At 41.2% G+C, this 16,488-nt stretch overlaps 1 long non-coding RNA gene across 1 annotated transcript in view; it reads right to left on the bottom strand.

The window, feature by feature from the left end:
* The window catches only part of LOC140741158 (uncharacterized), a 42,570-nt gene that overhangs the window by 14,495 nt on the left and 11,587 nt on the right, over positions 1-16,488 (bottom strand). Inside the window, exon 2 of the long non-coding RNA XR_012102013.1 lies at positions 4,510-4,695. This is a non-coding gene — a long non-coding RNA (uncharacterized lncRNA). The remainder of the gene's footprint in view (positions 1-4,509; positions 4,696-16,488) is intronic.

A 16,488-nucleotide genomic window follows, 5' to 3' on the forward strand; every position in this document is an offset into this window, starting at 1 on the left:
AACTTCTATAGTTGTACTGTGGAGAGCATTCTGACAGGCTGCATCACTGTCTGGTATGGAGGGGCGACTGCACAGGACCGAAAGAAGCTGCAGAAGGTTGTAAATCGAGTCAGCTCCATCTTGGGCACTAGCCTACTAAGTACCCAGAACATCTTTAGGGAGTGGTGTCTCAGAAAGGCAGCATCCATTATTAAGGACCCCCAGCACCCAGGACATGCCCTTTTCTCACTGTTACCATCAGGGAGGAGGTACAGAAGCCTGAAGGCACACACTCAGCAATTCAGGAACAGCTTCTTCCCCTCTGCTATCCGATTCCTAAATGGACATTGAATCTTTTGACACTACCTCCTGTTTTTAAATATACATCATTTCTGTTTTTGCACATTTTAAAAAATCTACTCAATATACATAATTGATTTACTTGGTTATTTATTATTATGTTTTATTTTTTAATTATTATTATTACTTTTCTCTCTCTGCTAGATTATGTATTGCATTGAACTGCTACAAATTTCACGTCACATGCCGGTGATAATAAACTTAATTCTGATTCTGATATACCCACAGTAGGCCAAACTGATCAGAAGGTGTAGATTACTTCCTTAAACTGCTGTAACACATGTTGGGCTATCACTGGAACTGGAATAGGCCATTTGGCTTCACCATTCATCAGACAGAACATAATTGTAGCCAGTTAAAGGGGTTGAAATGTGTCTATTTCAATGCTAGCAGTATTAGGAACAAGGAGGATGAACTTAGAGCATGGATTAGTAGGTGGAACTACGATGTTGTGGCCGTTACTGAAACTTGGTTGGAAGAAGGGCAGGATTGGATGACACAGGTCCCGGGGTACAGGTGCTTTAAAAGGAATAAGATGGGAGGTAGAAAAGGGGGGTGGGGGGAGTGGCATTGCTGGTCAGGGATAGTATCACGGCTATACATGAGGATGCTGCAGAAGGAGTGTCCACAGAGTCAGTCTGGGTGGAAGTTAGAAATAGGAAGGGATCAATCACTGTGCTGGGAGTAGTCTATAGGCCCCCCAAATAGCCCTCAGGACACCAAGGAGCAAATAAGCAGGCAGATTTTAGAATGGTGCAGGAAATACAGGGTAGTAGTTATGGGTGATTTCAACTTCCCTCATATTGACTGGCACCTCCTGAGTGCAAGGGGGATAGATGGGGCTGAACTTGTCAGGTGTGTTCAAGAAGGATTCCTGACACAGTATGTGGACCGGCCAATAAGAAGAGAGGCGATACTGGATCTAGTTCTGGGTAATGAACCTGGTCAGGTGACAGACCTCTTGGTGGGGGAGCATTTTGGTGAGATTGACCACAACTCCCTTAGCTTCAGCATAGCTATGGAAAGGGATAAAATCAGACGAAATGGTAAAGTGCTTAACTGGGGAAGGGCTAACTTTGAAGGGATGAGGCAAGAACTAGCGAGAGTAAATTGGAAACAGATGTTCAAAGGGGAAAGCACTGAAGTAATGTGGGAGAAGTTTAGGGACCACTTTAGCTGGGTTCAGGATAGGTTTGTCCCACTGAGGCAAGGAAAAACTGGTAGGAAAAGGGAACCATGGCTGACAAAACACGTGAGACAATTGGTCAAGTGGAAAAAGGAAGCATATGTTAGATATAAGAAGCAAGAAGTAGGAGGGGCTTATGAGAAATATAGGGTAGCCAGGAAGGAGCTAAAGAGGACTTAGGAGAGCTCGAAGGGGGCATGAAAAGGCCTTGGCATGTAGGATTAAGGAGAACCCCAAGGTGTTCTATACATATGTGAAGAATAGGAGGATGACAAGAACAAAGGTGGGACCGCTAAAGGATAAAGAGGGCAACATGTGCCTGGAAGCAGAGGAGGTGGGGGAGGTCCTAAATAAACACTTTGCTTCAGTATTCACAAGTGAAAAGGATCTTGATCAGGATGAGGTCGAAGAAGAGCAGGCCTGTGTGCTGGACAATGTGGAGATTAAGGAAGAAGTAGTGCTGGATCTTCTTAAAAACATTAAGATTGATAATTCCCCAGGGCCGGATATGATACACCCCAAGTTGTGGGAATTGAGAGAAGAGATCACAGAAGCATTAGCCATGATCTTTGAATCCTCTATGGCTGCAGGGTAAGTGCTGGAGGACTGGAGAATTGCAAATGTAGTTCCCTTGTTTAAAAAAGGTAATAGGGAGAAACCTGGGAACTATAGACCAGTGAGTCTTACATCGTTGGTATGCAAACTACTGGAAAGGATTCTTAAGGATAGGATCTACGAGCATGTGGAGAAGTACAGTCTACTCATGGATAGTCAATGTGGCTTTGTGAAGGGAAGATCGTGCTTCATGAGCCTGATTGAGATTTTTGAAGAGGTAACAAAAGAAATTGATGAGGGTACGGCAGTGGATGTGGTCTACATGGACTTTAGCAAAGCATTTGACAAGGTCCCTCATGAGAGACTCATCCAGAAAGTTATGAGGCATGGGATAAATGGAACCTTGGCTGTTTGGATAAAAAAATTGGCTTAAAGGAAGAAATCAGAGGGTAGTTGTGGAAGGAAAGTATTCTGCCTGGAGGTCGGTGACTAGTGGAGTGCCGCAGGGATCTGTCCTGGGACCCCTGCTATTTGTGATTTTTATAAATGACCTGGATGTAGAGGCAGAAGGATGGGTGAGTAAGTTTGCGGATTACACAAAGATTGGAGGAGTCGTGGATGGAGCTGTAGGTTGTCAAAGGTTACAAGAGGATATAGACAGGCTGCAGAGTTGGGCAGAAAAATGGCAGATGGAGTTCAATCCGGACAAGTGTGAGGTGATGCATTTTGGAAGGACAAACCAGAAGACTGAGTACAGGATTAATGGTCAGTTACTTAAGAGTGTGGATGAACAAAGGGACCTTGGGGTTCAAATCCATACATCCCTCAAGGTCGCTGCACAGGTTGACAGGGTAGTTAAGAAGGCCTATGGGATGCTAGGCTTCATAAACAGGGGGATTGAGTTCAAGAGCAGAGAGGTCATGTTGCAATTCTCCAAATCTCTGGTGAGACCGCACTTAAGAGTATTGTGTTCAATTCTGGTCACCTCATTATAGGAAGAATGTGGAAGCTATGGAGAGGGTGCAGAGGAGATTTACCAGGATGTTGCCTGGTTTGGAGAACAAGTCATATGAAGCAAGGTTAGCAGAGCTGGGACTTTTCTCTTTGGAGCATAAAAGAATGAGAGGGGACTTGATAGAGGTCTACAAGATTATGAGAGGCATAGATAGGGTGGATAGTCAGTACCTGTTTCCCAGGGCACCAATAGCAAACACCAGAGGGCACATGTACAAAATTAAGGGAGGGAAGTTTAAGGGAGACATCAGGGGTAAGTTTGTTTTTTTTTTTTAAAACAGAGGGTTGTGAGTGCCTGGAATGACTTGCCAGGGATGGTGGTGGAGGCTAAAACATTAGGGGTATTTAAGAGCCTCTTGGACAGGCACATGGATGACAGAAGTATGGAGGGTTATGGGGTAGAGTGGGTTTAGTACTATTTTTTAAAGGATTATATGGGTCGGCACAACATGGAGGGCTGAAGGGCCTGTACTGTGCCGTAGTGTGCTATGGTTCTATGGTTCTAGATCTGGTTTTATCTGTGATTTGACTACATATACGTACCTGCCTTCTTCCAAAATTCCTTTAATTGGTTAACAAAATCTATCAAACTCAGTTAAAATTAACAATTGGCTTGGCATGAACTTCTACTTGCAGAAGACAAGTTCTAAATATCTGATGAAGGGTCTCAACTGTACTCTTTTCCATTGATGCTTTCTGACCTGCTGAGTTCCTCCAGCATTTTGTGTGTGTTTCTAAATATTTGCCCCACTTTGCATGTAGGATTGTTTACTGACTTCACTCCCAAAAAGCAAGACTCTTAAACCAAAAGAAACAGTTTCCCCTTTCTAGGTTGGAAAGTCTGAAATCAGGTGGTACCACGTTGGGAAATGGTTTCAGTCTTACATGTTGTGCAATTCAATCAAATGACACTTAACATTCTTAATTCAGTGGAATATAACTCTAATTTACATGGCTTTTCTATGTAATTTTAATTCTTGGACTCAAGGTTTTGGTACTGGTAAATTTACTGGTAGAGTAGCTGCATAATTAAATCCCTGATGTGCAAATAATCTCCTCCTGGATTTTTGCCACTCTTTAGTGGTGTTATTCTATTCATTATGTTAATTTTGATTTCCCGATATCTGATTAAATGTCAACGTTCTTGGGATGTCTGAGGGGCTGTTGTGTTTGTTGTAAAACCGATGTAAAGAAAATATTTCAACATAATATATCTGATATGTCCTTATTTTCATTTAGTGTTGCCATTATCCACTTTTGAGGGGGCTACGTTTCTCCTGACCATCATTCTTTCCAAATATAATTTCTAATCAGAAATACCGTGCAATTTTTTTCATGTATTTTTCTTGTAACTCTTATTACTCTTTCTAGTTAGCCTTCACATGCTTTTTAATTAGCTTTATGGCATCACTTACCTCCTTATGTTGTTAGGCCTGAATTGCATGGAAGTCAGCATCAAGAAAATTTAGCAGCTTAGAATCCTGATGCAGGGTTTCAACCCGAAATGTTGACCATCTTTCCCCTGCACAGATGCTTCTTGACCTGTTTAGTTCCTCCAATAGACTGTGTGCTGCTGGCAACTTAGCTGCATCTCTTCTTTTCTAACATAGCAATAAACAGAACCATATTGTATTTGTTAGTGAAAAATGTGCTCACATACATTGGGCTGCAAACTAGTTAGCTTACAATTTATCATCAAACAACTAGGGCTTCCCACTTGTTAGTTTGGGATGTCATTCTGCAGAACACATTGAAAATTAACTACCTATCAGACTACATGCTTATCTCAATCTAGAAAGAAATTTAAATGCTGCATTAAAGCCACTTGTTCTTTTCTGCATGCCTGTCCATTTTCTGGAGGTATTTTTGCATTTTAACTGGATGCTACCTGGCCTACTGAGTTCAGCATTTTCTTTCTTTTCAAATTTCCAGCATCTGCAATTGTTTTGCTTTCCAGTCCCTGGTCATGTTCTGATGTCATTCAGTTTCTCTCCAGAGATGCTGCCTGATCTGCTGAACTTTCCCAGCATTCTCCTTCATTTCAGATTTCCAGCAAATACTATGTTCTGTATCTCAATTTCAGTTTTGTTTGTTTTGTTTTCTCTCCCCCCCCCCCTATTTACATCTCATCCAGACAGACCAGTTGACATGAACAAACCACTCTCTTTCAACCTGCACCCACTTGTGTCATCTGTCTTCTCCTGGTCTCCACACCATCACAAACATTCCCTTTGATCCCTCCATCCTCGCCTTTCTCTGTAAGCTGTTTTCTAAAGTCCTAGTTTAAAGAAAAATCATGAACTTGAAACATTAACTTTAGACCTAAATGAAAGACCTAGATAGAGTGGATTGGAGAGGAATTTTCCTATATTGGTGGAGTCAAGGACCACAAGGCATAGCCTCAGAATAGAGGGGCATCCATGTAGAACAGTGAGGAGGAATTTCCTTAGCCAAAGGGTAGTGAATCTACCCTTTGCCATAGGTGGCTGTGGAGGCCAAGTCATTGGGTGTACTTAAAGTGGAGGTTGATACATTCTTGATTAGTTAGGGCATCAAAGGTTACGGGGAGAAGGTGGGAGAATGGGGTTGAGAATACAGCCATGTTGGAATGGTGAAGCAGACTCAATAGGCCAAATGGCGTATTTTGTTTCGATGTCTTGTGTCTATAGAAGAAATAGCTGCAGGGGTGGGCCTCATAAAATTCCTTTGTTGCTTAAATGAGGTTTTAACTCATTTGATACTAGCCTCAATACCATTTCCCTGGTTGCACCCTATATCTCTTGACTCCCTCACGTCTGTCAACTCTCCCTTGAGTATATTCAGTAACAACCTGCCTCCACAGATCTCTGGGGTAGAGAATGCTAAAGAGTCACCACCCTCTGAAATGGGCAACTCCTTATTCTGAAACTGTGCCCTTTGTTCTAGATACCCCAACACCAATACCCCAAAGAATCTTGTTTATTTCAATAAGATCACCTCTAATTCTTCTAAACTCCAGCGAGTATATGCCCAACTCTTCTTCTTGTGTCAATCCTTTTATCCAAGGAATAACCCAGTGAAATTAATAACCCAGTGCCTCCAGTGCAAGTGCATTGCTACTTAAAACTGGAGAGTAAAGCTATCCTCCATTCTCCAGTTGTAACATCATGTCAAAATCTCTCTACTGTGATATTCCATACTCTTTGTAATAAAGGTCAACATTCCATGGACCCTCCTAATTATATTATGTACCCGCATGCTAAGTGTTTGAGTTTCTAGGACTCCCAGACGCTTTTGTTCTGCAATATTCTGCAGTATCAGCTCTTAAATAATGATTTGCTTTGTCAATCTTCCTTCTAGAGTCAACCAACTCATGAATTCCCTCTGTGTACTCCTGTACCCCAGCTTGCTCACTTTGACCAAGTCTTTACTTGTGCTCCTCACAATTTAATAACCTACCCATCTTTATATCTGCAGTTAACATGGCTACAGTATCCTCAATCCCATCATCTGAATCTTCAGGTGGAACACAGCAGGCCAGGCAGCATCTATAAGCACTGTCGACGTTTCGGGCTGAGACCCTTCATCAGGACTTGCCCCGAAACGTCGACTGTGCTTCTCCTTATAGATGCTGCCTGGCCTGCTGTGTTCCACCAGCATTGTGTGTGTGTTGCTTGAATTTCCAGCATCTGCAGATTTCCTCGTGTTTGATCTGAATCTTCAGTATAGTTTATAAACAGTTATAAACAGCTCTGATCTCTATGGCTCCTTATTTGTTCCTGCTTGTGTCTCTCATCCCTACTCTGGCCACCATATGCTCTTGTAGGGTTACATTTTATGTGGCACCTTATCAAATATGTTCCAGAAATCCAAGTATACTACATCTACTGGTTCCCCTTTATCCACCCTCGAAATACACTAGCAGCTTTGTGGGATCGGATTTGCCCCTCATATAAACTCTGCTTGATTGCCTTATGGTTTTCTAAATGTTACACTTATTACATCCTGGACTAACTGGTCTATAATCTGGTTTCTGTCTCCATTGGTGGCTTTCTAATACTCTGGAACCTGTCCAGATTCCAGAGAACTTTGGTATATTATAATCTTTCTTTATCAATCTTTTTTATTGAGTTTCAAATAGATAAACAATGATAGTGATACAAAGAGATCGGGATTACATTAATAATGGTTAACGTAAACATAAACAGACTGAGTAACATGTGTAACCTAAGCCTCCCAATCTCTTAGTAAACAAGCATGAGAAAGATTCAAAGAAAAATGATTTTTACAAGAAAAAAAATCCCCCTAAACAAATAAATAAAAACCAAAATAAAAAACAAAACAAAAGCTGGGCTGCCTGGTTTCATTGGTTAAAATCATTAATTATCATTAACTCTACTCCTCTATACACAAACAAAAAGTTATTGAGAAGGATTCGGAAAAGGTCAGTTTACATCATATGAAAATGTTGAATAAATGGTCTCCAAGTTTCTTCAAATTTAACTGAAGGGTCAATAGTGCCACTCCTAATTTTTTTCCAAATTTAAATATATTATAGTTTGGGAAAACCATTGAAATGTAGTAGGGGGATTAGAAAATTTCCATTTAAATAAAATGGATCTTCTGGCTATTAATGTAACAAATGCAATCAAACAGCAAGCTGAAGGGGATAATTGACTAGAGTCCATCGTTGGTAATCCAAAAATTGCAGTAATAGGATGATAATAGATTCTATTATTGGGCAATTAATATTCAATATTTAACATTTTGGACACAAGATTTGGATGAAGTTCAATGCCCACGATGGGTGAACCTCGAGCACGGAGTCTGTACAGGGGTTCTTATTGGCTTCTATTTTAGGGGCCTTGCTTCCCTTTGCAATTACTAAACTGAATAAACAAATGACTAATCCAATAACTAAACATACAATACAAATATGGTTTCATAAATTTTTTGGATTGAATAAATTTATCCTATCAAGTCCTATTATATCTAATTTTTTTCTTCCAACCATCCAGAACTGATCAAGCTTTTCTTTTATGGAAAACAAAGTGAATAACATGTTCTTGTGACTTATTCATGGATAACTGTCTCATGTCTTTTGAACAGTGGTCTAATAAATATAGTTTGCCTAGATCACATTTTTTCCAGATATTTACAGATTAGAAACTTTGAATATTATTTTACCTACTTTTCCAGTATCACATCAAACTGAAATTACAGAATTTTTTTTAGGTTTAAGTCCCTATCAGAAGAGTTTAATAGCAATTATTTATGATCTGATTACGAAAATACATCCAGGTACATCTGATAACATTAAGAATAAATGGAAAAGAGAACGTCAGGTATCTTTGCCTATAGAGAAATGGGAGAAAATTCTCCAACTAGTTGACACTTCTTCAATGTGTGCTAGACACACTTTGATACAATTTAATTTGGTTCATAGGGCCCATATGTCCAAGGATAAGTTAGCTCATTTTTATTGCCATATAAATCCTGTCTGTGACAGATGCGAGTCTGAGGTAGCTTCCTTGACACATATGTTCTGGTCTTGCCCTCTTTTGGAAAAATATTGGAAAGATATTTTTGATATTATTTCAGCAGTTTTGCGCATTGATTTACAACCTCATCCTATTACTGCAATCTTTTGGAATATTATAATCAATGAATCCATTATGCTTGACTGTAGCATGCATGTTGTCAGGTCCTGGGTTCTTGTCAGCCTTTAGCTATATTAGTTTACCTAGTACCTTGCTAATAATAAGTTATTTTAACTTCCTCCAACCCCACCCCCACCCCCCACAAAATACACCGTGTGGTCCAACAACCACTTGTAACATGGCATTCCAATCCATGTACTCGATGCCCTGACTAATGAAGACAGGCATGCCACATACCTTCTTCACCATCCTGTCTACCTGTGTCACCACTTCAGGAAACTATATACAGATACCCCTAGGTCTCTCTGTTTTACAACACTCCCCAGGGCCCTAACACCTACCGTGCAAGTCCTGCCCTGGTTTAACTAACCAAAGTGCATCACCTTGCACTTTCCTAGTTGATGTAGATCCTACTGCAATCTTAAATAACTCTTTATGGTTCTAGTACCACCCCGGCAGCACGTTCTATGCACTTACACACTCTGTGTAAAGAACCTGCTTCTGACACCTCTCTGTACTTTCCTCCAATCACCTTAACATTATGCCTCCTTGTTTGAGTCATTTTTGCCTGGGAAAAAGTCTCTGGATAGCCACTCTATCAATGCCTCTTACCATCTTATCACTTCTATCAAGTCTCCTCTCGTCCTTCTTTACTCAAGTTATCTTCATAAGACATGTTCTCTAATCCAGGCAACATCCTTTTAAATCTCCTCTGAACTTTCTATCATATCCACATCCTTTCTATAATGAGGTGACCAGAACTGAACACAATATTCCAAATGTGGTCTAACCAGAGTTTTATGGAGCTGAAACATTACCTTACAGCTCTTGAACTCAGTCCTCCAATTAATGAAGGCCAACACACCATAAGCCTTCTTCATGACCCTATCAACAGATTCATGAACTTTGAGGGATCTCTTTTCGTGGACACCCAGATTCCTCCGTTACTCCACATTGCCAAGCATCCTGCCATTAGCTCTGTATGCTGCCTTCAAATTCAACCTTCCAAAGTTAATAACTTCAGACTTTTCTGGATTGAACTCCATCTGCTATTTCTCAGCCCAGTTATTCACCCTGTCAACGTCCCGCTGCAAACTACAACAACCACTACTACACTGTCCACAATACCACCAATCTTTGAGTCATTTGCAAACTTTCCAACCCACCCTTCCATATCCTTATCCAAGTTATTTATAAAAGTCACAAACAGCAGGAGTCCCAGCACAGATTCTCATGAAACACCGCTGGCCTCCAGGCAAAATATGCTCCATCTACGACCACCCTTTGCCTTCTATGGGCAAACCAATTCTGTATCCTCACAGTCATTTCCCTAGATCCCATGCCTCCTGTGGGGAACCTTATCAAACGCCTTACTAAACTCCATATACGCCACATCCACTGCTCTACCTTCATCAATATGCTTGGTCACATCTTCAAAAAATTCAATTAGGCTTGTAAGGCATGACCTGACCCTCACAAAGCCATGCTGACTATCCATAATTAGACTATGCTTTTCCAAATGCTCATAAATCATGTCTCTAAGAACCTTCTCCAATAATTGCTTACCACTGAAGGAAGACTCACTGGTCTATAATTCCCAGACTTATCCCCAGTCCCTTTCTTGAACAAAGGAATAACATTTGTCACCCTCCAGTCATCTGGTACTACTCATGTGGCCAGTGAGGATGCAAAGTTCATCACACAAGGTAAAGTAATCTCGTCCATTTCTTCCCATATAATAACCTGGGGTATATTCCATTCAGGTACTTATCTATCCAAATGTTTTTCAAAAGTTCCAACACATATGATGGTGGAATATAGTATTAATGGTAAGACCCTTGGCAGTGTGGAGGATCAGGGGGATCTTGGGGTCCGAGTCCATGGGACACTCAAAGCCACTGTGCAGGTTGACTCTGTGGTTAAGAAGGTGTATGGTGCATTGGCCTTCATCAATCGTGGGATTGAATTTAGGAGCCGAGAGGTAACGTTGCAGCTATATAGGACCCTGGTCAGACCCCACTTGGAGTACTGTGCTCAGTTCTGGTCGCTTCACTACAGGAAAGATGTGGAAGCCATAGAAAGGATGCAGAGGAGATTTACAAGAATGTTGCCTGGATTGGGGAGCATGCCTTATGAGAATAGGTTGAGTGAACTCGGCCTTTTCTCCTTGGAGCAACGGAGGATGAGAGGTGACCTGATAGAGGTGTACAAGATGATGAGAGGCATTAATCGTGTGGATAGTCAGAGGCTTTTTCTCAGTGCTGAAATAGTTGCCACAAGAGGACACGGGTTTAATGTGCTTGGGAGTAGGTACAGAGGAGATGTCAGGGGTAAGTTTTTTTACACAGAGAGTGGCGAGTGTGTGGAATGGGGTGCTGGTGACGGTGGTGGAGGTGGATATGACAGGGTCTTTTAAGAGACTCCTGGATAGCTACATGGAACTTAGAAAAATAGAGGGCTATGGGTAAAGCCTAGGTAGTTCTAATGTAGGGACGTGTTTGGCACAGCTTTGTGGGCCGAAGGGCCTGTATTGTGCTGTGGGTTTTCTATGTTTCTATGTTTTCTATGTTTCACATCCTGTTTCTTAGTATCAACAAGTTCAAACATATTAGCCTGTTTTACACTGTACTCACAAACATCAAGATCCCTCTCACTGATGAATACTGAAGCACAGCATTCATTAAGGACTGGCTCTACCTCCTCTGACTCCATGCATATGTTTCCTCTTCCACCAATGATCAGTCCTACCTTCACTCTAGTCATCGTCCTGTTCTTGGAGGAATGGAGACGGGCTAACCCAGGGGTGGGCAAACCTTTTGACTTGTGGGCCACAAAGGGTTCTAAAATTTGACAGGGGGGCCGGACCAGGAGCAGATGGACGGAGTGTTTTGGTAATACACCTCATAAGAGAAAATAAAATATCATGGGATATGTAGAAAACATGTGCTTTAATTTCAATTGAAAATGAACAAATGCATTACAACAAAATATCTGTCTTTGAAGTCCCATGGTATTTAGCTATTTATTGAAATGACTTTTAAAACACTGAAAATTAAATGAATAAAATACAGCTTTTTTTAATAGTAACAGTTATTATTTTAAAGCACTGAAAATTCTGTTATCCTTCAAGATATTATCATCATCACTCTCCTCCTGACTGTCTTTATTTCAAAAACGGTAGGAGATGCAGGTCTACTTGTCCTGCTCCTTCTTATTCAATTGTCCCCTGTGCCAAAACTCAACAACGACCAGCAGAAGGACAGAACAGTGACAGCGCGCCAGTATGCGGAGCGCGTTATTTGATCTGGAGCGCATTTTTTATTTTGAGAACGTACGTGCACCTGCGCACTACTCATGTCCATCACTTAACAGAAATGACATGTAACATGTAAGGCTTATTGAAAAAAATATTTTCAAATGCATTTTTTACATAACACAACGAAGAAACTTATTTTTAATTTCAGTGGGAACAGTATTGTTGGTCTCCCTTTTTAGCCAGCGCATCAAAGTCTGGATTTAGTTTTGTTGTGGCGATTCTCAGGATGGATCTGAGGTGTTAACAAGGTTTATTAATATAATTTCATCAAGTTCTGCGGGCCGAATTAAAAAGCTTAACGGGCCGCATATGGCCCGCGGGCCGTAGTTTGCCCATGCCTGGGCTAACCCCTATTGACAGAGGAATGGAGACGGGCTAAACCCTATTGGCATCAATGGATCTGGGGTTCAGAGGGTAAACAACTTTAAGTTCCTCAGCATCCACATCACCGAGGACCTCACGTGGACTGTAAACACCAGCTGTGCGGTGAAAAAGACACAACAGCACCTCTTTCACCTCAGACGGTTGAGGAAGTTTGGTATAGGCCCCCAAATCCTAAGAACTTTCTAAAGGGGAACAATTGAGAGCATCCCGACTGGCTGCATCACTGACTGGTATGGGAACTGTACCTCCCTTAATCGCAGGACTCTGCAGAGAGTGATGCGGACAGCCCAGCACATCTGTAGATGTGAACTCACCACTATTCAGGATATTTACAAGGACAGGTGTGTAAAAAGGGCCCGTAGGATCATTGAGGACCCAAGTCACCCCAACTACAATCTATTCCAGCTGCTACCATCTGGGAAACAGTACCACAGCATAAAAGCCAGGACCAACAGGCTCCGTGACAGCTTCTATCACTAGGCCATCAGACTGATTAACCTACACTGATTTGAGTGTATTTCTATGTTATATTGACTGTTCTATTTATTATAAATTACTATCATTGCACATTTAGACGGAGATGTAACGTAAATATTTTTACTTCTCATGTATGTGAAGTATGTAAGAAATGAAGTCCCTAATATTGATTGGCATCTCCTTAGTGCAAAAGGTTTAGATGGGGTGGAATTTGTTAGGTCTGCCCAGGAAAATTCCTGACACAATATATAGACAGGCCGATAAGAATGAGGGATGACCAGATAGAAGTTTATGAAATCATGAAGGATATGGACAGGGTGGACATCATCTTTTCCCCAGGGTTGGGGAGTCCAAAGCTAGAGGGCACAGAAATAAGCTAAGAAGGGAGATTTCTGTATTTAAATTTCAGTAATATTTGCATAATGTTGTAAATATAGTGTTTGATTAAGCATTCTTGCTCATTTAAGTAATTCATTGCTGGTTATAATGTATTTATAAACAAGTGAATTGCATATACATCATCGTGCTACCACGTGATACATGCGCGCCTTGCTTAAAGTAAAGAAAGTTAGATCACTTTGATTTATTTTATTTTTTTTAGTTACAAAACACAATAGAAGAGATTTAAGAGAGACCTGAGAGGTAACTTCTTTACACAGAGGATAGTGAGTACCTGAGGGTAGTAAGCTGCCAGAGGAAGTATTAGAGGCAAGCACAAATGGAACATTTAGAGGCATTTGGATAGGTACATGGAGGGGGAGAGCTGGGAGGATTATGGGCCAAATGTGGCAACTGACACTAACAGAGATGATGCTGTGGTCAGCATGGGCCATTTGGGCTGAAACGCTTATTTCTTTGCTGTACTGTTCTGACACTCCCTAGTTACTGCTTTGCTCTTAATATTCTTGTAAAATCTATTTGGATGCTCTTTTACCTTATGTACCAGATATATTTCACAACTTCATTTTGCCCTCTTGATTTCCCTCTTAAGAGTACTCCTACATCTCAAGAGGTCACGATTCCATTTGCTGATATCTGTTGTGGTGTGCCTATAATACAATCCCATCAAAGTGACCACTCCCATGTTTCTTAGTTTCATCAATGTAGCCTCACTGGATGATTCCCCAAGGATATCCTAAATATTGATGTTCTTCTGAATCAATAACACTCACCCTCCTCTCTTACGTTCCCACCTCTTCATGTCTGTTTCATTTCAGGCAATAAAAAGAAGTGAAGTTTAAGTGGAATAGCCATTGTGGGAGCGGCCATTGTTGGAGTGGGCCAGTGTTACAGTGGAGAATTGAGGCATTGCCTCCTCTTGCCAAAACCATTTTGGATTGGCCATTGTGTGAGTGAGCCAGTGGATGAGTCTAAGATATGAGCCTTTGAGCCTTTGGCTTGAAAGGCCATAGGTATAGGAGAGTAGCAAGTAAGAACCGGTGAACAGGCAAGGGTTTAATTTATATATAATAAAACACAGAACCAAAAAAGTAGTTATCCCTCAATTGCTAACTGAGCCACATGCAAAATGGCACAAGGCATCAGAGAACTAAATGTGTGTCTCCAAGGTTGTGTGGGAGAAGTGGCTTTGAATTCATGGGACATTGGCACCAGTATAGGGGAAGAAGGGAACTGTTCCAATGGGGTAGGCTCCACCTGAACCATAATGGGACCAGGACCCCAATGAAGCATATAACTAGGGCTGTGGATAGAGCATTAAACTAAATAGCAGGAGTTGAGTTCAACACCTTGGAAAAATATTGATAAAGAAAAAGGGAAGGAGAGTGGAGGAGAGGTTATGAAAGTCTCCAGAATAAAAAAACGATTAAAAGTTTAGGAAGGGATAAGAATTTAACTTCCAATAACATGGAGACAAAAGGTAGATGAATATAGAACTGAAGTTGTTATATTTGAATGCACACTGTAAACAAAATGCAGTAGATGATCTTGTAGCTCAGTTTAGAAATGGTAGATATGATATTATGGGCTTCATTTAACCATATAACAATTACAGCATGAAAACAGGCCATCTCGGCCCTTCTAGTCCGTGCCGAACGCTTACTCTCACCTAGTCCCACTGACCTGCACTCAGCCCATAACCCTCCATTCCTTTCCTGTCCTTATATCTATCCAATTTTACTTTAAGTGACAATATCAAACCTGCCTCTACCACTTCTACTGGAAGCTCATTCACACAGCTACCACTCTCTGAGTAAAGAAATTCCCCCTCGTGTTACCCCTAAACTTTTGCCCTCTAAATCTCAACTCATGTCCTCTTGTTTGAATCTCCCCTACTCTCAATGGAAAAAGCCTATCAGCGTCATCTATCCCCCTCATAATTTTAAATACCTCTATCAAGTCCCCCCTCAACCTTCTACGCTCCAAAGAATAAAGACCTAACTTGTTCAACCTTTCTCTGTAACTTAGGTGCTGAAACCCAGGTAACATTCTAGTAAATCTCCTCTGTACTCTCTCTATTTTGTTGACATCTTTCCTATATTTCGGTGACCAGAACTGTAGACAATACTCCAAATTTGGCCTTACCAATGCCTTGTACAATTTTAACATTACATCCCAACTCCTATACTCAATGCTCTGATTTATAAAGGCCAGCATACCAAAAGCTTACTTCACCACCCTATCCACATGAGATTCCACCTTCAGGGAACTATGCACCATTATTCCTAGATCACTCTGTTCTACTGCATTCCTCAATGCCCTACCATTTACAATGTATGTCCTATTTTGATTATTCCTACCAAAATGTAGCACCTCACACTTATCAGCATTAAACTCCATCTGCCATCGTTCAGCTCACTCTTCTAACTGGCCTAAATCTCTCTGCAAACTTTGAAAATCTACTTCATTATCCACAACACCACCTATCTTAGTATCATCTGCATACTTACTAATCCAATTTACCACCCCATCATCCAGATCATTAATGTATATGACAAACAACATTGGACCCAGTACTGATCCCTGAGGCACACCACTAATCACCAGCCTGCAACCTGACAAACAGTTATCCACCACTACTCTCTGGCATCTCATATCCAGCCACAGTTGAATCCATTTTACTACTTCAATATTAATACTTAACGATTGAACCTTCCTAACTAACCTTCCATGCGGAACCTTGTCAAAGGGTCATCACTGAGTCATAGCTGCAAGAAGATCACCCTTGGGAGCTTAACATCCATGGACACACATTGAATCAAAAGGACGGGCAGGTAGGCAAAGGGGTGGAGTGGCTCTGTTGGTTAAAAAAAAAAATCAGTTGATGTGTTGTAGCTGCATGATGTGGGGGCTGATTGACATCATTGCGGTTCCTGGTGATCACATCTGTAGCAAGTGTTAACTGCTTGAGGAACTTAGGCTCACAGTTGATAACCTGGAATCTGAGGTTCAAATGCTATGATGCATCAAGGAGGTCGAGAGTTACCTGTACAATGTGTTTTAGAAGGCAGTCGCACCCAGCTGATTAACTACTACAAATTTGTTCTGTGACTAAGGACAAGAGGGTGTAAATGCAACTGAGGCCCATAGGGAGATCCAATAGATAGAGCTGAAGGAGC

Source organism: Hemitrygon akajei, chromosome 18, assembly GCF_048418815.1.
Source record: "Hemitrygon akajei chromosome 18, sHemAka1.3, whole genome shotgun sequence".
NCBI lineage: Eukaryota > Metazoa > Chordata > Chondrichthyes > Myliobatiformes > Dasyatidae > Hemitrygon > Hemitrygon akajei.